Below are 22,911 nucleotides of genomic sequence, written 5' to 3'. Positions count from 1 at the left end.
GTGTGTAAATTGCCAGAGTCTTTACATTGATCATCTCCATAATACGTTCCATGGTTTTGCATATTAGACTAGTCGTCAGACTGATGGGCCTGTAGTCTCTGGGGTTGGTTGATGGACCACCATTGTGAAGAAGGATAACCGTTGCAGTGCTCCACTCATGTGGTATGAAGCCTGTTCTGAGGCTGTAGTTGAAGATTAACTGACATGTCATATTTCAAGCTAATTAGGAGGCAACCCAGGATACGGTCATAGCCCAAGGAGGCATTGTTTCTGGCCTTAGTGAGCAGTGACATGACCTGCTCCTTGTTGATAGTTGAGGCATATCCTAGAAGAGATTTCATGGGGGTGGAGGGGGGATTGGGGAGATGAAGTTAGAGCTGAATCTGTCAGCCAGCAAATTTGCTGTATCACTCTGTTCAGTGAAGATGGTACCATTTACCACCCGTTCAGTACACTGCTGTGTCTTACCTTTACGTTTTGGAAATAGCTATAGAAGACCTTATGATTGTCCTTAGCCTGAGTAGCTATCCTGACCTCATAACTGGGCTTGTTGTACTTAATTAGCTCTGTTACTTTCCTGCTTAATTTAATCTGTGAGCTCTCATTATGAGAGTTACTCTCTCTCTAATTTTGCCCATGACTTTTTTTTCCTTTTGTTATATACCCTGTTAAGGTTAGGATTCCACCAGTGTGGTTTGTTTTTGATGTTTGTGTGGGCTTACTTCTGATAGGTACAGCAGCCTCTATGCAGCCATTTATATGGTTGCACAGGGTTTCAGTGAAAAATTCTGCACAGGTTGCTGTGAACCAAGGGTTTGAGTGTGTATTGAATTTCAACAAACTATTGTTTAATAGGATATAGTTTGCCTTAGAATAGTTCCTAACTGTTACAGGCTTGGCAGGGTTTTCCAAGCTGATTTTTATTTCAAAGGAACTAGCCTTATGAAGATGTTACATGGGGTGGGGGTGCAGCATTTTCCCATATTGGTGAGTACTAGGTCCAGTATGTTTGAATATCTGGTTGGAATGTGCGTTATTTGGTCAAGGGTATTTGTGTTAATAAAATCCAGGAAACATTGTGTCTGTGAGTACGAGACAGTGCAGGTTTCCCAGTCTGCAGAGGGGTAGTTAAATTCTCCCATCAATAAGAAATTTATTTGGATGAGGGAGTGTCTTCAAGAGGTCGAGGTATGAGTTATGGGATTCTTGGGGCATACGTGGTGTGATCTTTAGCTTGCGAGGATATGGTACAAGACTTTATCTACAGTGATTTGCACATGGATGGACTCCAAGACATCATCCTGTTTAACCAACCTACAGGTATATTTGTTCCTAATGCGGTTTGAGACACCTGCACTTTTAGTTCTCGACTGTGCAGTTGTTGGTCTAAATATATGGAAGGTACAGTCTTGTTAACAGTACAGATGTCTCTATCCTGCAGAGGAAGGAGAGATTATAATGTGTAGAGTTTCTTGTTAGCTAACTCTTGGCAAGACTGATTGTGATTTCCAGTTGCAGGGCACTTTGGAGCAAGAAGTCCCTGCAATGAACTAGCAGATGCTTGGTTGGTGTGATACGGAGACAACTATATAAATATTAAAACATTTGGAACCCTTGTAGCCTGACATACAATACTACTACTCACATGCATTTGGTGAACACTCTGGAGGCTGTGGTGAGACCAAAGGGCAGTGCTCTGAACTGAAAGTAAATGGCTCACAGCCAGAAACAGAAAACTCTCCTGGACTGCTTTGCTATCCTGATATGAAAGTACACGTCCTGGAGATCTAAGGAGCAGATTCAGTCATCCTTCCTCAGAAGAGGCAAACTGAACTGTACCATGACCATCCAGAGTTTTGTATATTTCATGAACAGATTGAGATGGCTTAGGTCCGTGATTGGCCTTAGGTCTCCTATTTTCTTTGTAACTAAAAAGAACCCGGAACAGACTTCAGATCCTGACTAGTCTGAGAGGACCTGCTGGATGACTCTCTTTTCTAGCAGAATATTTACTTCTGCTGCTGCAGATTCCATCTGACTGGGTGGTATATCAGGAATATTCATCTTTTTCTGAGGAGGGGAAACAAAAGGAATAAAGTAGCATCTGGTGATTATCATTTGTGCTCATGAATCTTCTGTGGTGGCCTTACAGGCTTGAGGTGCAGGGATAAGAATCTCCATGACTACTTCCAGCAGTCAGACAGTCATTCAGAAGCACTGGTAGGATTTCTCTGTGAAAAGACTATGAAACCCTGCGGTCCACCTCTGCCTGTTGGATGGCATCCATTATACTTATTCACCCTCTGCCCTGGGAGGGTCTGTTCATAGCAGCATCCTGGCCAAACCCCTGGAATTTTCAGAACCAAAGTTTTTTATCCACTTTCTGGTTCCGGCAGAAGGTCCTTTGTTTGGTGGAAAATGGATTCTGACTGCAAAGAGGGCCTTGCCTTCTTGCTCACTCCTGGTAAGCATTTCCTTCACTTTAGGTCAGAACAGAATAGTGCCATCAAACAGAGGATTAATAAAGGACATTTTGAAGCCTTCTGTGATGCTGCATAGATGCACCCATGCATGCCAGTGAACATAAATGCCAGTACCTGCTGCAGTGGCTGTACCATCAGCTACACTGGAAAGCTAATGCATGGATACAGTAGACATTGACTGACAGGTAAACAACTGAGACTCCACTGATTTCTGGATGTTCACAGGTAGATTACCCAAGAGAGACTTTCATTATGGCCCTCTGAAAATATATCATATTAGACAGATAATACAGCACTCTATGTGCAAAAGCTGCTGAACTATATGTGTGTTTCCCAAATCTATTCAAAGCCACAGACTATTGGGCGATGCACAGATGTGCTCTCTTGAGAGCTCTTTCCTGGTGGCTGCCACAGCAACCATAGCATGTACTGGGGACCCTTGTTCCAGTGTTACCTTGTCCTGGGGACTAATAACATTGTATCTGGCTTATGTAGTATTGGCTCCATCACATCAGGTTCCTTTCATGCCCACTGAGGTACTAGCTCTTTGAGTTCATCAGTGGGTGGAAACAGCCAGGAGGTCGAAAAGCTAACCCTGAATGCCTCAAAGAATGCAGTCTGCTCAGGAAAAGGAGCTTCAGAGGACTTCCCCTTGGTGTTTCATCAATTCCAGAATGTCTCAAAGCAGACAACCTCAAGAGAGGATCATGGGGAGCATTCTCCCTCATCAAAGTCTGTGTCTTTAATAACAGACTCCCGTGAAGAGTCCAAATGTCAATTCTTACAACCCCATTTCCTCGGGACCGTCCCCATGTCGACTTCCAGAGATGGTTTGGAATTGGACAGGGAGCTTGCCTGGCAAGAACCCCCACGGCTGACGGAAGCTGACTGTCCCTGTTGATCAGTATGAGTGGATATGGAGACAGACTCCAAAGTAGGTCGGGACAGAGCACAGCATTGTAGAGACACTTCCTGTCTTTACTTGAAGAGAATCCTTTCATATGCCTCAAAAGTACCCTTGACCCCAACCCAGATGAACTCTGTGACAGAGCTGCTGAGAAATGAGGCACTGAGGAAAAGGGTGGATCCAAAAACTTTGGAGTTGACCCTGACCCCACAAGCCTCAGCTTTTGTGATTTGGCCCCAGTATTCAACCTGATCTGACACCACTGGAGTTGAGAGATTAAGGGAAACCATTTAAGTCAAAAAGACTATCAGTTCTGATGTTGATGCTCTACTGGGAAGACTTGGACCCATGGGCTTTGGATCCAACAGTCGGACAGAAATAAAGGAAACCTGTGGAGGAGAAGTCAAGGGCTGTATCTGGGTCAGTGCCGGGATGACCACTGGTTGAATTTGAATCAGAGGGAACTTCGGCATCATCCTGTCAATGTCTGTTTCTGAAAGACTCCTTTATGAATGGAAGATCCTAAAAGATGAAGCCACTGAAGGTGATGGAGAAGAATGCTTCTCTTGTAGGAAAGAGGAGTGAAGCCTCAGTTTCACCATATCCAGTGAGAAGTGTGGCGGGGGAGATGGTGGTTGGATTTGATGAGGTTATGGACTTGTAATGCTTTTGTGTCTTTCAGGTGAGATTAGAAGACTCCAGTGGATCTGGTGACCCATTCCTAGATTTTTCTGATCTTCTTTCTTGTTCCTTTTATTTCTCTTTGCTAAGTTATTTAGGTCTGTCTCTTACTTTCTCTCTCTTTCTCCTTCTCCTTTTCTTTTTGAGGCTTTACTTTCTCCAGTTTCTTCACACAAGAGGAAGCTTCTTGGGCAGAAGGCACCAGACTCTCTGCTTGAGTCGGAAGAAGGCTCTTGCAAACTAGTTTGTCTCAGTGTCCTTACAATGCTCTGGCCTGAAAAGAAGCAGTCAAGATGAGGGATCCCTAAACAACAATCACAAAGTGAGTACAGGTCCCGTGGTGGAATTTTTTTAGTCACAAGTCAAATGTTTTTTAAACCCAGTGGCCTTGCCTGAGACACTAAGAAAGAAAAACAAAGAAGAAGCTACCACAATAAAATCTTAATCACAAAGACAGTAGCCAGTAACAACAGTAACATAACAAACCAACACTAATAATCTCTAGCTAATAATAATAATAATATAATACAGAAGAACTAGTCTGAAGCCTAAAGTTTATATTTATATATATATATATATATATATATATATATATATTTATTAATGGGTGGAAAGCAGCAACAGCAGCTAAATAAGAAGGAAGTGCAAATTTATGAGAAAACACTTAGCATTAAAAAAAATATCAGAGCCCTCAAATCCCATGTCCTACTGGATCTTAAGAGGTTACTAGGCTAATGGCCCTAGAGCCTTTATAAGCATAGCCATTAATGGCCTAATTTTCCCAATTATCAATGCCTGCTATAGTGGCTTTGGTATATGCCTGTGCCTTACAGCATTTACAAGTTGCAGCTGTCTGTAAGGGCTACAGGCAAAAAGCCAGGGGTGAATTTGTGATTTACCATCTATTAGTCCAAACTGTGTTGGAATAGGCATGGAGAAAAAGCTGTTTCTCCTGAATGATGAGCTTGTTCCAGAGAAGAAGTAATCTCTGAGACACATACTTCTCATACAACATGTTTTGTTTATGTCACCGATTACATCTAGATCCTTAGGTCAGGGAATTCTAGTGCTGTTTGCTTTGCAAATGTGTAGCAGATCAATCAGGGCTGGATCATAGAATGCCTTGAAGGTTAGGCATAAATTGCTGCTCAAAAGTCTGTAGGTGACTAAATATAGGGACAGGGCTTTGAGGTGGTCTGTAGAAGACATATTATTCATACCCTGTAGTCTTTTAGTGAGGAACCTTAGTGGCCACTCCAGCTGTTGCAAATGCCTGGTCAGGTACATGCTAAAAGGCACATTGTATTTGACTATTGATCTAATGAGGGCTGAGTACTGTGGGGCTATGATCTCCTTAGATCTGGATGCTACTACTTATAAGTTGCCCCACATATAAGGATTTTTCTCACTACTATGGACATATAATAATCAAAATTCAGGTTATTGTCAACCACTGTAGTGTGTCAGTCACTGTAAAAGTAGCCGACTCCAAATCCAGCTCCAGACAAGTGACAAGTGGAGTACCTCAGGATTCAGTCCTGGGACCGCTCTTGTTTGGCATCTACTTCTCTGAAGTACAGGCCAACACTAAGGGACTCTGGCTAACAAAGTTTGCAGATGACTGCAAACTGGGAGCCATTATTGAATCCCCAAATGATGTAAATATTCTACAAAAGGGTCTTACAAAAACAGGTGCTTGGTGCCAGAGCCATGGACTCAAGCTCAATGCCAAGAAATGTATAGTTATCCCCTTTGGGAAAAAACGTGTACCTGTGAATTACCACATAGGTGGCAGCACACTAAACACTGAAAGTGTGATAAGACACTTAGGGACACAGGTGGACAGTGGTCTCACCTTCGATAACCACATTGCCACAACAGTCAGGAAATCCTTCTATGTGGCACACCTCATCACTAAGGGCTTTTCATCCAGAAAAAAGGAGGTCATTGTCCCACTGTACTCATCCCTCATTAGACCCATTATAGAATACAACGTCCCATTTGGTATGCACCTCCCAAGACATCTGTAATAACTGAAAAGGCCGCAGAAATACCTCACTAGAAGAATCACAGGCCTAAAGCAGATGCCCTATGCTGGCCATCTAAAAAATTCCACCTATACTCTGTCACATATCATCTACTCAGAGGCGATCTCTTCTTAACATACAAGGCCATGTCAAACCCAGAGCTGCTGGACATGCTACACTTAAAGAAATCCCAATCCCTCAGAGACACATGCTCCAGGGATCTAAACCTTGTCATCACAATGGACAAAACATGCTGGAGGGATAGGTTCCTGACCCAGACATTCCCCAGACTCTGGAATAGACTGCCATACATGTCAAGCAGAGCACCTCTTTGGCCCTCTTTAAAAGGAACCTTGATGACTGGATGGGAAATTCACCCCAGGGATCACGTCAGTTGCCCTGCTAGACAGGGCTCCAGGGAATAAATACTGTGGGAATAATATTGATATTACCTGTGAACCTCTGCTATCTCTGAAAAAACAAAAACAAAAAAAAAATCTTGCTTTTTTCCCACTTTTCTGAGATTTAAAAAAGTTCAGTTACAGGCTTGCTGTTTCCTGAACTGTTTGTAAGTTTCTGTGAGGCCATTTTTGCTTGGGCTAAAGGAAAGTCTCTCTGTTGATCAGTGGCAGTGAATAACATTGAGCAGCCTTCCCTGCCCCCCGTAGGAGTGGTTACTGACTTGAAACTGTAGTTTTATTGTCTGTTTGGGGTCTATTCCTGCTTCTTTCCAGCCCCTGCTATCAAAAACGCCTTAACGTGCTTTAGCGCGATTTAGCGCGGAGTTGCCACTAGAGCAGCATCGGGCAGCACCGGTTTAACAAGGTTAAACTTTTTCTGGCTCCATAAAGTCTGTTCTTCAATTTTTTCCTTAGAACTGCTCTGTTAGGAACCTAAACAGTTTACACCTTCACTAAAAAGCACAGCACTTGTTCCTAATTGCTTTTTCTTCTCAAAAAGCTCAGCACTTGTCTTAAAAGCATATCCCTTGTCTTATAAGCATTTTCTTTGCAGGTCAAGCACTCCTATATTATACAAATCCATCACTTGCAAAACCCCCCAGGAGTGCCCACTTCCCTGCTAAGCCCTCTACTTTTCTGTCTCATACCAACTCATAATTCTTTCTAGCATGTCGAAGGGTCAGATGCTGGCATCCTCTCCTGCCCAGTTGGTGAATCTGGGAATTCTGAGACAATGTTACAATTGCCTCATGTACACGGACAACCCTCTCCTCCTCCCACATAACACTAACACTTGCGAGAGATGCAGCTATTTAGCCAAACTGGAGGCTGAGCTTTCTCAACTCAGGACTGGCAAGACCAAGCAGGAGGAGAAGGCAACTACACACACCACAATACAAGTCTCACATAACTCAACCACACCACTGAATCAAACACATAAACACACTAAGACATACCCGGAGGCTCTGAGTAAAAATTTACCTAAACAGCAAGGCCTCCAAAGCAGATACCCAAGCAACTGCAAACTCAAGACACCACACAAACAACACATAAAAAACAAAATCAGTGTGCAAAGCAGTCACTGCCCTTAAGGCCAAATACAACACCAAACATACTTGTCATAGGTGACTCCATAGTCAGACACACTGACGTCCCACTCACCAGGCTGAACAAGGAGAAGGTCACAGTAAGCTGCCTATCGGGTGCTAGAATCCGCCACATAACACAAGCACTCAGGTTACTCCATGGCAAGTACAAGTATGACACAGTCATTGTCCATGCTGGTGTGAACGACCTGAGACGTACCTCCCTGGACTACATGAAAAGAGACATAGAGGAGCTCTCTGATTATGTAGCCCAGGCAGGTATGACCCTGACCCTGAGCAGTATCCTTCCTTCACCACGAATGATGCCACAATATAGTGACAAGATGATCAGCTTTAACAATTGGCTTAATTTCTGGTGTCATTCAAAGGGGATCCAGTGTCTGTCTGCTTGGGATGACATGCTTGACAAGCCACGCTGCTTCCAAGGGACGGCTTGCACCTGTCACCCTGGGATTCGGATATTGGCTAAGGCTCTTGCCACCCCATAGTGCCTTTTTAGGCAAGGCTCAAATTCTAAACCTACCACCCTAGAAAACAAAAGCGGAAGAAACTAAGGGTAATGCTGCTCAATGCCAGAAGTCTAAATCTCAAAATGCAAGCACTCGAGGCCCTTCTCAGTATGGAGAACATCGATGTCTGTGCTGTGACTGAAACCTGGTTCAAGGCTCCTGAGAGCACCCCGGCACTATCAGGTTTTACCTCATATCATGCGTTCTGGCCCCAAAACCTGGACCTTACCACAAAAGGAGGGGGTGTATCCATATTCATCAAGGATACCCACACCTCCAGGTTGGTGGCTACGCACGAAGCATCGGAAACCATCCAGGTGCAATTAACCATAGGCAAAACTGCTCTACAATTTGTAGCATGCTACAGGCCACCCTCTCAAACTCAAGAAACCCACACAGCCTTCCTGAAGACACTGGAGGGTATAAATGTATCACCAAACACCATCATATTGGGTGATTTCAACTACCCGAATATAGACTGGGAACATTACTCAAGCCCCAACTTTCTAGCCCAAAGGTTCCTGGAGTTCATAAATTCAAATGCCATGGAACAACTAGTCACCGTCCCCACAAGAGGAGAAAATATACTAGATCTCATCATCACAAACATGGGGACAAAATGCTCCACACCAGAAGTATATCCCTCTTTGGTGAGATCAGATCATAAACTAATCTCACTAGAAATCCACATCCCCCCCCCCCACCCCAAACAAAAAAGACCACAGTGAAGAACTTCTCTAAAGCAAACTTTACACTACTCAAGACAGGTGTGGTATCCTTCAAGGCCCCCGAGCCAATGGAAACCACAACCCAATCTGTGGAAGCCCTTACAAATGCCTTCTATGAACACCTTCAGGACTGCATGGATCAGGCAATCCCAAATAAAACCAAGACTCTTTCCACCAAGGGCAAACGTCCAGTCTGGTGGACCCCAGCCATAAACAAACTTTACAATAAGAGGAGAAAGCTATTACATGATAGAGCAAAATCCCAAAAGGGAAGGCATCTTTGATCAGTACTAGCAAGAAACTACGATCCCTCATAAAATCATCCAAGGCCAACTTTGAGAAAAAATTGCCATAGATTCAAAGACAATCATAAGGCCTTCTTCAGCTATGTCAGAAACCTGGGTGGAAACTCCCAGATATGCTCAGAATTAGTCCAAAATGATACAAAAATCACTGAACCCACAGACATTGCCAACATACTGGCAGACAGGTTCAGCGCAAACTTCACCCCAAAGGAGAGATAACTATCCCAACAGAGTGTAGCCTCCCAGACATCTCAAATGCGCAGGTGAAAGCTGCTCTCTCTAAAGCTAAAAACACAGCATCAATGGGACCAGATGGTGTCCACAGCTGTGTGCTACATGAACTCAATGAAGAACTAAACCCGCACATAAGGCAGCTGTTTAATCTTAGCCTTACCACAGGACATGTGCCCAAGGAGTGGCGTACGGCAACTGTGGTCCCACTCCACAAAGGCGGTGCCTCTACGGACCCTGGTAATTACTGCCCCATAAGCTTAACAAGCCTGGTCTGCAAAGCTATGGAGAGGATCATAATGGAACTCATAAACAAGGACATAGGGGACTTGCAGACCTTGGACCCAACCCAGTTTGGCTTTGTCAAGGGCAGATCTTGCCTTTTGAACTTGGTCGACTTCTTCGAAACAGTTACCAAGGCCATTGATGAGGGAAAGGCAGTCCATACAGCCTACCTTGACCTTGCAAAAGCTTTCAACACAATACCCCACTCGGTATCATAGAGAAACTTACCAGCTTAAATGTAAACCCATATGTCACAAGATGGGTTGCAAACTGGCTAAAGGACAGAACCCACAGGGTTAGAGTTGCTGGAGCCATGTCAGACTCCAAGCCGGTTATAAGTGGTGTCCCACAGGGCTCAGTCCTTGGCCCCCTATTGTTCGGCATCTACTTCTCAGAAGTACAGGCAAACATAGGAGGACTATGGCTGACAAAGTTTGCGGATGACTGCAAACTGGGTGCCATAGTGGATAGTACATCGGACACAGACATCCTTCAGAGGGTCTCATGGAAACTGATAGCTGGTGCCAGAGCCATGGCCTGAAGTTAAGCAAAAAGTGTATAGTCATACCCTTCGGGAAAAACAAGGTAACCCCAAGCTACCATATAGATGGCAACCCACTAAGCACAGAAGAGGTTATCAGGGACCTGGGTACCCAGGTTGACAGTGGCCTCTCGTTTGACACTCACGTTGCTAAAGTGGTTCGAAAGACCTTCTACATTGCCCATATGATCATGAAGGGATTCACATCCAGATCAAGTGAGGTCATTGTTCCCCTGTACTCTTCCCTTATCAGACCAATGATTGAGTACAATGCCCCGTTCGGGATGTATCTCACCCGACACCTGCAGCAATTGGAGAGACCCCAAAAGTTCCTCACCAAAAGGATAAAGGGACTCCAAAACCTGTCATATACTGCCAGACTGAAGAAACTCCAACTCTATTCAGTTGCATACCGTCTGCTCAGAGGTGACCTGTGCCTGACATACAAGGCCATGACCAACCCGGAATTAATGGACATGCTCCACCTCAAAAAATCCAAATCCACCAGAACCACTAGAGCAAGTGACTTAAACCTTAGCACGGATATAAATAGGACGTGCTGGAGGGATAGATTTATCACCCAGAGACTCCTCATGCTGTGGAATAAAATCCTGGTCCATGTGAGGCAGAGCACCTCGCTGGCTCTGTTCAAGAGAAATCTTGACCGGTGGATGGGAGATCGTAGGTTTACCCCAGGAATCATCTCTGTGTCACTGCTGGACAGAGGCACAACAAACTAATGGGCACATTATTTCTAACATAAGAGGTGGCGTAAGCCACATAACTTTGGGCTAGGCTTATAAATGCCTTAGGGCAGATAGCCTAGTATAAACCTATGAACCTATGAACCTATAAATAGCCAGGGAGTTGTTATATGTAGGCTTGTATAGATCCTAGGGCCAATAATCTAGTACCAACCTATGAACTTGAGTTCCCAAGTCCCTTACCATTGGGTCTACTCTTAGGGCAGTGTTGTCAATGTTGTAATTTGCAAGGGTGGTCATCTTCCCAAAGCGTATAATTATGCATTTTTTGCACTGCGTTTTAGGCCATGGTTCTTGCACTAGATTTTGTCTGTGTCGGACCCTCCTAGAGGAAATCTACATCTCTGGGGATCTCAGTGATTGCACCCAGCTTGCAGTCATCAGCAAATTTGGTCAGCCAAAGGCCCTCTACATTTGCCTTAACTTCAGAGAAGTATATTTTAAACAGGAGAGGTTGAAGTACTAAGCCTTGTGGATCACCACTAGTAAGAGGCCACTTGGTGAAGGTGGATTCCCCCATTCTGTCTTAATGTGTCTTATCTGTGAAACATTTGGCTATCCATTGGGTGACACAAGGAATTATGCCTAACTTTGTGAACTTGTCTGTAACATCTGAGTGAGGTATTTTGTCAAATGCCTTTGCCAGGTCAAGGTAGGAAGTATATACTGTTTTGCCCTCATCCATGGCTCTTCTTATCTTCTTGAAGAAGTCCACATGTTTAGTAGGCATGACCTAACCTTGATAAAATCAAACTGGGATGGTGGCAGTGTTTGAAAATTTCCTGTGTCTTTCTTTATCAGGTCAACAATAATTCTCTGCATGATCTTACATATAAGACTAGTCAAATTTATGGGTCTGTAGTTCCCTTGGGTTTGTATATTGGCATTTGTATACAGGGATGACCACTGTAGTTTTCCATTCCCTAGGGATGAAGCCTGTCTGGAGGCTGTGGTTGAATAGAGGTTTCAGTGGGCCTGACAGGTCTTGTTTCATGCTATTAAGGAGGCATCCTGGGATATTATCAGGATGCAATGATGCAGTGTTTTTAGCTCTGGAGAGTGCAGTGAGACCTGTTCTTTACTGATATTTGGGGGAGAAATAGTAGAAGGTATTTCCTGTGGTGGGGACTGGAGGGTGATGGGGGAAATTTGGAACTAAATTTACTGATCAACAAATCTGGCATATCCTCCAGTTCAGTATAGGAAGTTCCATTTAATATTAGTTCAGCACACTGTTGGGCATTCCCTTTAAAGTTGTGCACATAACTGAAAAATGTCTTGTGGTTATGCTTAGACTGGGAGGCTATTTTAGTCTCTAAGTTAGATGTGTCCAACCTGCGGTCCGCGGGCCGCATGCGGCCCTCAGACCTCTTCCATGCGGCCCCCGACTTCTAACTGCAACATCGATATACGCATGCCCCAAAACACTTTTTTTGTTTTGTGCTTTTCACGTCCATAACCTATAACTGTCGGTATTCGCATGCACCAAAGCACCATTCTAGTTTTGATTTTTTTTCGCCAAAGAAGGATCTGTGTGTTCCCGCCGTTATTTCATGCCAAAGAATCATTCTGTGTTCTCGCTGAAGAGGGACTCGTGTATGGATTTGCCGTCATTGCTTTTAAAAGGGACAGCACTTACCTGTGTTAATAGGCAAGTACGGAGGGAGTGAATGAATGAGTACATGCATGAAAACAGAATGCTTGTGCATGTGAAAGTAGAAGGCGTGTGTGTGTGTGTGTGTGTGTGTGTGTGTGTGTGTGTGTGTGTGTGTGTGTGTGTGTGTGTGTGCGCATGTGCATGACAGAGAGAGACACATGCACAAAGAGGCTAATGACAATCAATCTACCTACTGAACACAAATAAGTTTGCTCACAAATATATCATACATTAAAAGTACACTTTCATTAAATTGTGACTTTCCTGACAGAGTGTTGTATTGAATATGAAATCATACCTCTCAACTGTATGGATTTTCTCTTCATCTTTCAATTTGTGTCTTTTTCTTAGGCAATAAAATTAGTCATCCAAGGTAATGCAGTTCCAGGGAGTAAGAATGAGACAGCAGCCTAAGGTTAATGGGTCAGTAGTGGATTGACTTTGTGGGACTGTAGCATATAAAGAGGGTCTATATTAGATCACCGAATGCTTAGGTAAGCGAACAGTGATTAATCGACCCCATGTAAGCGAAAGCTTACAAAACCGAACTGTCAAGTAGTTACTTCAGGAAGTGAGCTATGCTGTAGCAGTGAGACTGAATGTGAGCCACAGCTGCTTGTGGGTACTGATGTTCCCTTGGACAGGGTAATTGCAAAGGTAGAGGTGAGTAGTAGTGCCCCCACACCCCCCCTACTTATATATACCAACTCCGAGACCGCACTACAGTGCCGAAAATGGCAAAGTACGGAAGCGGCCAAGATAATTCTTTCCCAGGGAAAGAATTCGTTTACATGCCGCTTCGATATTTTGCAGTTTCGGTTTTGTCAGTTCGACCAAGACGCATTTGAAAACATGCATCTTCAGTCTGCTGATAGGAACCCTACAAAGTTGAATTGTTTTTTTTCTGACAAACAAAAAAGCACCCAGTACTGTTTTGTCATTGGTGGATTCTAAGAAGTGGCAGATTGGACAACAATAATTATAGCTTTGGTGGATCATCAGTACTGGGAAATCAGGTGGGCACAATGTCATTTTTTAAATGTTGGGGGTTTTAGTGTGAGACTTACGGACTGTGAAGAATATGTTATTTGTTTCAAAACCTGATACTTGGATACTAGGCATGCCAAAAGTAGATTTGTTAAGATATAGCTTCTTGCCATTTGCAGTGGATGGACATTTACATTTAATGGACAATGCTAGCAGTATGAGTGTGGTCCTGTAGGGATTAGGAGGATACCAAGTCTACCACTGCCAATGTCTTGTAAAGTGACCTGGAAATGGAGATTGGGATAAAAATACAGTAAGTGGGCTTAAAAATATAGTTTAATTAAACAAAGTGCACTTGCAATTTGCAGGCCATTATTTAATTTATTTCAGGTAGTCCAGATCCTGGTAGATTGTATCCCATTAGACTTAGTTAGGGAGAGCTATCATTCCTGGGAAATAAGCAGCCCTAGTTTCAGTGAAAGCTCTGTGGTTGTTTGCAGGTAGGAAGTTGCAGGATGTGGATGCAATGTGTTTTATTTATTATTTTTAATGCATTTGTCCTTTCAAAGCATGGTTTTCTTTGTTGCAAAAGAAGGCAGGATTGAATGAGGCATATAATGCTTACCTGACAATGATGGGATAGAAAGATTATAGGTGATGTATAATGTTTGCAGCTACAGTTGTTTCAATGGTGTCTGTGGTGCATAACTATTTTTGGGCCTGTGTCCCACTTTTATTTTTCTCTTTCTCCAGATTTCTTGCTCTAAGGTTGAGAGTTATGGTTCCATACTAAATCAGAAAGTTGTATTTACCTTGGAAGACTTTTCAGCATAATTACGAGAACAGAGCCTTTTTAATATCTTTGCTTATTTCCAACATAAACCACCATGTAACCTTGCAAATAACCTTTTTATTAAACTACGTTAATTCTTTTGGAATTGACAAGTATGCTTCATTGGTTCGGACGTAAGCATAGAGTGCTAATGTAACAGTTCAGTAAACTATCAGTTTGTGAATAACTTCTGTACAAATTAAAATGTCTGAATGTCAAATGGCTTTAGATTGGAGGGAAGTTATATGTTTACTCCAGTATGTAGTATGATCTTAGAGAGTTTATAGATTTCTTATTGATTTACTTTTTGCTGAGCAGTTGTTTGCTAATTTATTGATGGTCCTTTTGGTGGTGGGAAATTAGTTGGATGAGTCCATCTCTAGTATGATTTTTTTTTTCAGATATTTTTACTTCCAGGCAATTTCATTCAGTGAGTGTGTGTTGTGTGATTACTGAGGTTGCCTATTTTAGAAGTAGGGGCTCCTTGTGTGTGTGTGTGTGTGTGTGTGTGTGTGTGTGTGTGTGTGTGTGTGTGTGTGTGTGTGTGTGTGTGTGTGTGAGAAAGAGAGAAAGATTTAATATGTATACTGAATATATTTTTGCAAATGGAATTCTTAGCTAAATAGGCCCCTCTTATTGGGCAAATAGACTTGAGTAACCAATATTACATCTTAGCCATCCAGCTAGGAAAGTTTAGTACGTGGATTTTCCATCCGGTTTGATGAAGGCTATGCTACTTACTCAAGGGGTACATTTATGGCTATCCATCCATTTGTCGTGTTACTGAACTACATTGTTTGATAATGAGAAGAACTTTTTACAGAAGTTGAAGTTTTTGTATCAAGAACCTGTCCATACAAAGTGGCTTGTTTATGTTGCAGTGAAGGCTGTGGTCTTTGTAGTGAGCGTTTTAAGTATAACCAGTATTTCTGAGGTGGAAGACGTCTCTTAAGGCAGGATCTTTCTTAGCCTGGAAAGCAAGCTAGAGATGAAATTTATAGGGGCCAGTGAGAGGCAGAAGAGGGCAAGAAACTTTTAGTTTGTTTGGATAACTAAGTGAACTTGGTCTTTTAACCTTTTTTGTCAGAAATGTTTGCAGTCTTTCTTTTGGCAGGGTGTTTTGCTGAGGCACATGCCAAAAGGGGCTTTGCACTCAGTAATGGCTCTTATAAAGGAAGAATTCAGGGATGTTATGACCACCTTGTCCCTGGATGAGACCACTAATGAGGTGGACCATGTAAAAAGCTTTCCGTACAATGGAGACAACATGATGGTCAAAAGTTAGGTTTCTATAAACCTGGGTGTCCAAGCACCTCACAACTGATTGCGTGCTTACAACATTGTTATTAATGTGATAATTTGTGAGGACATCACTCTCCCCAAAGGGGATGATGATGCATTTTGGGCATTTAGCTTGAGGCCATGTTTCTGGCACCAGTCATTTGTTTGGGTGAGACCCTTTAGTAGCTTATTTAGAATTGTTTTATTAAGTCAGTAATGTGAATTATTTACTTTATTGCAAATTTGTTGGCTTATTTTTGTGGATTATAGTATTGTAGGACTGCTAATATTGACATTTTACGTAGTGGGACTGCTGGAGTGGTTTTCCCAGTGAGAAATGCTAGTGCTGTAGTGAATATCTGTTTATTTGTAAATATATATATATATATATATATATATATATATACACATGTATATATATGTGTGTATACATATATATATATATATATATATATATATATATATATATATATATATATATATATATTAACTAAGATAATAGAGTTAACTGTTAGATTAGAGAATTGGAATGAGAATTAGAATTTTAAGGCAAATATTAGGCATTTATTACATTTATTCATTGTTTGAATGCACCTACAGTACAGCCAGGAGGTCGACTTTGGTCGCCCGCGGCAGCGAAAGAGTTAAATATACGATATATTTTATATGCGGCTCCAAGACTATTTCTGTTCACTCAATGCGGCCCTGGCAAGCCAAAAGGTTGGACACCCCGTCTAAGTTGACTTTGCTGGATTTGACTAGTTCCCTGAGTTGCTTATTGAGACTGATGAGGAGGTACTTTGTCTTTTGGGCATAGCCCTTCCTATTTTTTGACAGGATTTTCCCTCTTTTGTTGTACAACCTATTTATACTAGGGTCACCCAAGAGGGCTTATTTGTAGAGCTTGTTCTAAGTTTTTTGGCTTGATACTGTTGTTTCCATGCTGTTGTTTACATGATTGTATAGAGTTTACATAAACATTCCCCAATAATATTTACCAAAAGCCACAAAATAACCCCCACTGCAACCCCCAAAAATTCTGGAATACAATCAACAAGCTTCTACAGCCAGGTAGGTCCTCTACACCTACTCTCTTTCCGAATAGCTCTGCCTCAGACACTGCTACACTTCTTAACTCATTCTTCATTGACTCCATTCACAAGTTTACTAAAAAAGACAATCATACCTACCCCTCTACGTCTCTCTCTCCCCATCTACCCACACTATCTCTTTCTCTTTTAAGACTGTCCCCACAGCTTATATCATATCACTTCTCAGCAAACTGAAAATATGCTCCCATTCTGCCGAAAACTTACCCCCTCTTTTCCTTAAACTAGCTGCAAAATCTATCAAACATCCCATCTCCATACTAATCAATAGATAGACCCAAGAATCCATAGTCCCTGATTTCTAGAAGAAATTCTATGTTATACCCTTACATAAAGGAGGAAACCCCACTCACCTCTCTAATTTAAAGCCTATAGCTATTCTGTCTCCCCTTTCAAAGATTCTTGAAAAGTGCATTCATAAGCAGCTCCTAGATCATCTTCTACAAGATAATCTCCTAACCCCTACCCAACTCAGCTCTCACCCTAGCCATAGTACATCCACAGCACTAACATATTTCACACAGGCTATCTCTAGATCTCAAGACAACAGTAAATTAGTCTCCTGTCTATTCCTGGACCTCTCAAAGGCCTTTGCCACAACCTACTCCTGTCTAAACTATCTAGCCTTAATCTATCCAACTCTGCTCTTTTCCTGGTTTTCTAGCTACCTCTCAAACAGACTTCAGTCTCTAAAATGGCTCTCTGCATCCTCCCCCTTCCTTCCAGTCCCAGCCGGGTTCCCCAAGGCTCCATTCTTGGACTCCTTCTGCTTAACATTTTTACTTCCAACCTCTACACTTCCTGTCCTCACTCCTCATTAATACAATATGCTGATAACTCTACAATAAGTTCCACCTCTGACAATCTCTCCCACCTTCTCACCCTTACCCAAAAATCTCTCCACTCAGTTGAAAAATGGCTAACATCCAACCAATTCCTACTCAGCCCTAAGAAAACTAAACTCCTCCTCTTCCTCCCTAAATCTCTCCAACACTTCAAATCTACCTTTGCTGTCTCCTCCCTCAACAACACAACTATCAAGGTCAAACCCCACACTAAACTATTAGGGGTAATAATAGACAACCGACTAAAATTCGATCTTCACATCCAAAAGTGCATTAAAAGACTCATCAAAAGCTTTGCCTGCTCTATAGAAACAAAGCATTCCTCACATACGTATCTAAACTCTCTCTCTTGCACAACCCTATCTACTACTCCCCCTATTACATGCCGCCCTAATACTTACTAATCTACAATCTAATCTTTTCCCTACGCTAGAACTCACATTTAATAACATCTCTAGATTTGCTGTAACTCAACCCTATCACTCACACCACTCCCTATCTGTAAAAACCTATGGTGGCTAGAATTGCAGCAGCAACTCCTTCTGTCTGAGCTACACTTGACTCACTCCATCCTAAACAAACCCAACTCCTGTCCTGTTCTCTCAACTCTCATCTCTCTCTCTACACTCCTAATCGTACACTCCGTATCTCTGATCAACACTTCCTGGAGATTAACAAGCCCCCCAAAAAACACAATTTCCCTACAATCACATGCTTGGAATAAACTTCCCCTAGATTTAAGATCCTGTTCTCTCAACAGGGGTTAGGAGGGTGGCCTAATGGATAGGGTGTTTGCCTTCCAAACACAAGGTGCAGGGTTTGAGTCTCACAAAGGATAATTAGATAGGCTTAAAATGACTCACAAGGGCAGTTAGCCCAGTACTAATCTATGAACCTATGATTTCTAACACTAATTATTAAAAAAAAAACATTAAAAGACAACTTATTAAACTCCTGAACTTGCTTTTGCCCTGATCCAACTTAATCTACCTCCCCCTCTGCTACAACTTTCCTCTCCGTCTGTTACTGAACTTTATCTTAATCCTGCACTTGTTCCAAAAATGGGCTGCACTACAAACTCTCTCACCCTGAAGCTGCTGCTACATTTTATCCTGAACATACTTCATGCATACATCTGTAAGTAATTGTATTGTGATTATGTAGGGAATGTAATTGTATGTGATTACAGTTGTACTTAATTTATTTTGTCTTATTATAGGTTCATAGATGTTTACTAGGCTAACGACCACAAGGGCCTTTTTAAGCCTAGTCATGCATCCCAAATCTCTTGACAAGTTCTGATACCCTTGATATTTGTAAGCATGGGCCTGGGAGATGAACCATTTAGAGGTTACCTGTGTCCATTAGAGACGTAGGTGCCAAACCAGGGATGAATTTCCATCTCCCATCCAATTGTCCAAGTTGCACTTGAATTTGGTTAGGGAGGAACTCTGCTCCACATGGATGGGGAGCTTGTTGCATAGATGTAGTCTCTGGGATACATACCTATCTCTCCAGCAGGTCCTATGTATATCACAGGCAAGGTTTAAGTCTTTAGAATGGGTAATTCTGATGCAGTTTGTTTTGTGGATATGCAGGAAGTCATTCAGAGTGGAGTCTGACAATGCCCTGTATGCCAAGCATAGATTTCCCCTCAAAAGCCTGTATGAGACATAATACAGGGATAGGGCCTTGAGATGGTCTGCATAGGACATATAGGAACCTCTGTGGATGTTGCAGTTGTTGGATATGACTTGTTAAGTACATACCAAAGGGGACATTGTACTCAATGATAGGTCTGATGAATGCAGAATACAGTGGAACAATTACTTCCTTGGACTTAGATGCCATACCTTTGTTTATAAGTTGCGCAGCATAGAATGATTTCCTCACCACTGTAGACATGTGAGGATCAAAGGCTAGATTACTATCTATGTGTGCCCCTAAGTCCCTGACTACCGGGTCAACTCTAAGGGGTGTGTTGTCAATATGTTAGTTACCAGGGATGGATGACATCCCACAGGATACTATTATGCATTTCTTGGCATTTAGTTTTAGTCCATGGCTCTGACACCAGTTGTTTGTGTCAGCCCCTCCTAGAGAACAGTTGCATCAGTATGAGATTCAGTGACAGCTGCTAATTTGCAATCATCTGCAAATTACGTCACCAGAGACCACTGACATTGGCCTTGACTTCTGAGAAGTAAATGCCAAAAAAAAAAGCGGTCCAAGGACTGATTCCTGAGGGACTCCACTTGTGACTGGCCTCTTTGTAGAGGTGGAGTCTCCAATTCTAACTTCCTGGGTCTTGTCTGTCAGCCAGCTGGCTATCCACTGGGTGATATATGGGTTTGTGCCAAACTCTTGAGTTTGTCAACAATGCCTGAGTGGGGTATTGTGACAAATGCCTTGGCCAGGTCAAGGTAGGCATTGTGAATGATTTTGCCCTCATCCATTGCTTTGGTCACCTTCTCAAAGAAGTCCACCAGGTTGAGTAGGCATGATCTGCCCTTGATGAAACCAAACTGGGTTGGGTCCAGTGTCTGGAGGTTTACTATAACTCTATTGATCATCTCTATGAGACTTTCGAGTCTGTAGTTTCCAGGGTCTGTAGATGGCCCACCTTTGTGCAGAGGGATGGCTGTTGCCTTTCTCCATTCATGAGCCACGAAGCCTGATCTGAGGCTACAGTTGTATAGTAATTCCAGAGGCCCTGATAGGTCATGTTTCATGCAATTTAGAAGGCATCCTGGGATACTGTCTGGGTCCATTGATGCAGTGTTCTTGGTCTTAGTGCTAGTAGGGGGAGTTATATTTGATGATATTTCCTGAGGGAAAGCTGAGGGGAGAGAGAAGTAAATCTGGACCTGAATGTATCAGTCGGGAGGTTTGCTATATCTTCTGGTTCAGTATAGGTGGCTTCATTTACAATGAGCTCTGCACACAATGGTGTGCTGCCTTTGAGGTTATGGACTTAGCTAAAGAATACTTTGTGGTTGTCCTTGGCCTGGGAGGCCAAACTTACCTCAAATTTGGCTTTGGTAGACTTTATTTGTCCTCTGAATTGTTTGTTTAGTCTGATGAGAGTGCTTTTATCCTGCTGGTTGCTGCACATCCTAATTTTTGCCATGATTTTCTTCCACCTGTTATACAGCCAATTTATTTTGTAATTACACCAGGGTGGCTTGTTTTTTGAGTTAGATCTGTACTTCTTCCTGGTGGGTACATTTGCCTCTATGCAGCTGTTAACATCCTTATATATCATATATGTATTTTTTGGAGCTTTTCTCCTTGGGCCTCCACTGAAAATGGGCATCTACCCAGTCAGACTAACCCAGTCAACAAATGTCTAAATAAATAAATAAATAAATAAATAAATAAATAAATAAATAAATAAAAAATAAAAAATAAATAAATAAATAAATAACGTTCTCTTAGTTTTGGGGGGGCTTGTAATTTAGCTATGCCATCACTTAATAGGAGGTAGTCTCATAGGTTCATTGGTGGATACTAGGCTATCTGCCCTAGGGCATTTATAAGCCTAGCCAGAGTGTATTTGGCTTCCGCCTCCCTATTAGATTAGCCTACTGTGCCTCTGTAAAGTAGGTCACAGAAGCTACCCTTTTTAAGATTAGTTTACTGTGCCTCTGTCTAGCAGGGACACAGGAGAGATCCCAGGGGTGAATTTGCGATTTCCCATCCACGCGGCCAAATTTCGCTTGAAGAGCGTCAGCGAGGGGCTATGTCTAACATGAATTGGGATTCTATTCCAAAGTGAGGGGAGCCTCTGAGAAATGAATCTGTCCTTCCAGTTTGTCCTATTTATTTTTGTGCTGAGGTTTAGGTCCCTGGAGCGTGTAGCTCTAAGGGACTTGGATTTTTTGAGGTGGAGTATGTCCATTAATTCTGGGTTTGACATGGCTTTGTACGTCAGGCATAGATCGCCTCTGTGTAGGCAGTAAGGAACTGAGTAGAGCTGGAGTTTCTTTAGTCGAGCTGCATAGGACATCTGTTTGTAGCCCATGATCCTCTTGGTGAGGTACTTTTGGGGTCTCTCCAGTTGCTGCAGGTGTCGGGTAAGGTACATCCCAAAAGGGGCATTGTATTCAATTATGGGCCTGATGAGTGATGAGTAGAGGGGCACAATGACATCTCTTGATCTAGATGTGAACCCTTTCGTGATAAGGTGGGCTATATAGGTCTTTCTAACCACTTCAGCAACATGATTATCAAAGGAGAGATTACTATCTACGTTGGTCCCCAAATCTCTAATTACTTCTTCCGTACTTGATGGATTACCACCTATGTGGTAATTTGTGGGCACCTTGTTTTTCCCAAAGGGGATGACTATGCACTTTTTAGCATTTAGCTTGAGGCCGTGGCTCTGGCACCAAGCATCCGTCTCTGTGAGACCCTTTTGGAGGATGCTTGTGTCAGCTGGAGATTTGATTATGGCCCCCAGTTTGCAGTCATCTGCAAACTTTGTCAGCCATAATCCCCCCGTGTTAGCCTGAACCTCAGAAAAATATATACCAAACAAGAAAGGTCCCAGAACTGAGCCCTGTGGGATGCCACTTGTAACTGGTTTGGATTCGGACATGGCACCTGCGATTCTGACCATGTGGGTTCTATCTCTGAGCCAGTTTGCAACCCATCTTGTAATATAGGGGTTGATATTTAAGCTGGTAAGCTTATTTATGATGCCCGAGTGGGGTATTGTGTCGAAGGCTTTTGCAAGGTCCAGGTAGGCTGTGTGGACTACCTTGCCCTCATCTATGGCTTTGGTAACTGTTTTAAAGAAATCAACTAGGTTTAAGAGGCAAGATCGGCCTTAACAAAGCCGAATTGGGTAGGGTCCAGTGTCTGGAGGCTCCCAATGTCTTTGTTTATGAGTTCCATGATGATACGCTCCATAGCTTTACAGATCAGACTAGTCAAGCTTATGGGGCGATAGTTTCTGGGGTTCGTTGTGGCACCACCTTTGTGGAGTGGGACCACTGTAGCTGTACGCCATTCCTTGGGTACATATCCTGTAGTAAGGCTAAGTCTGAACAGTGACTTAATGTGAGGGTTCAGTTCTTCTTGGAGCTCATATAGGACACAGCCTGGGACACCGTCCGGTCCCATAGATGCTGTGTTTTTTGCTTTAGAGAGGGCAGCTTTCACCTGTGC

Source organism: Protopterus annectens, chromosome 3.part1, assembly GCF_019279795.1.
Source record: "Protopterus annectens isolate FY-2018-M chromosome 3.part1, PAN1.0, whole genome shotgun sequence".
NCBI lineage: Eukaryota > Metazoa > Chordata > Ceratodontiformes > Protopteridae > Protopterus > Protopterus annectens.
Note: the sequence above shows the minus strand (reverse complement) of the source record.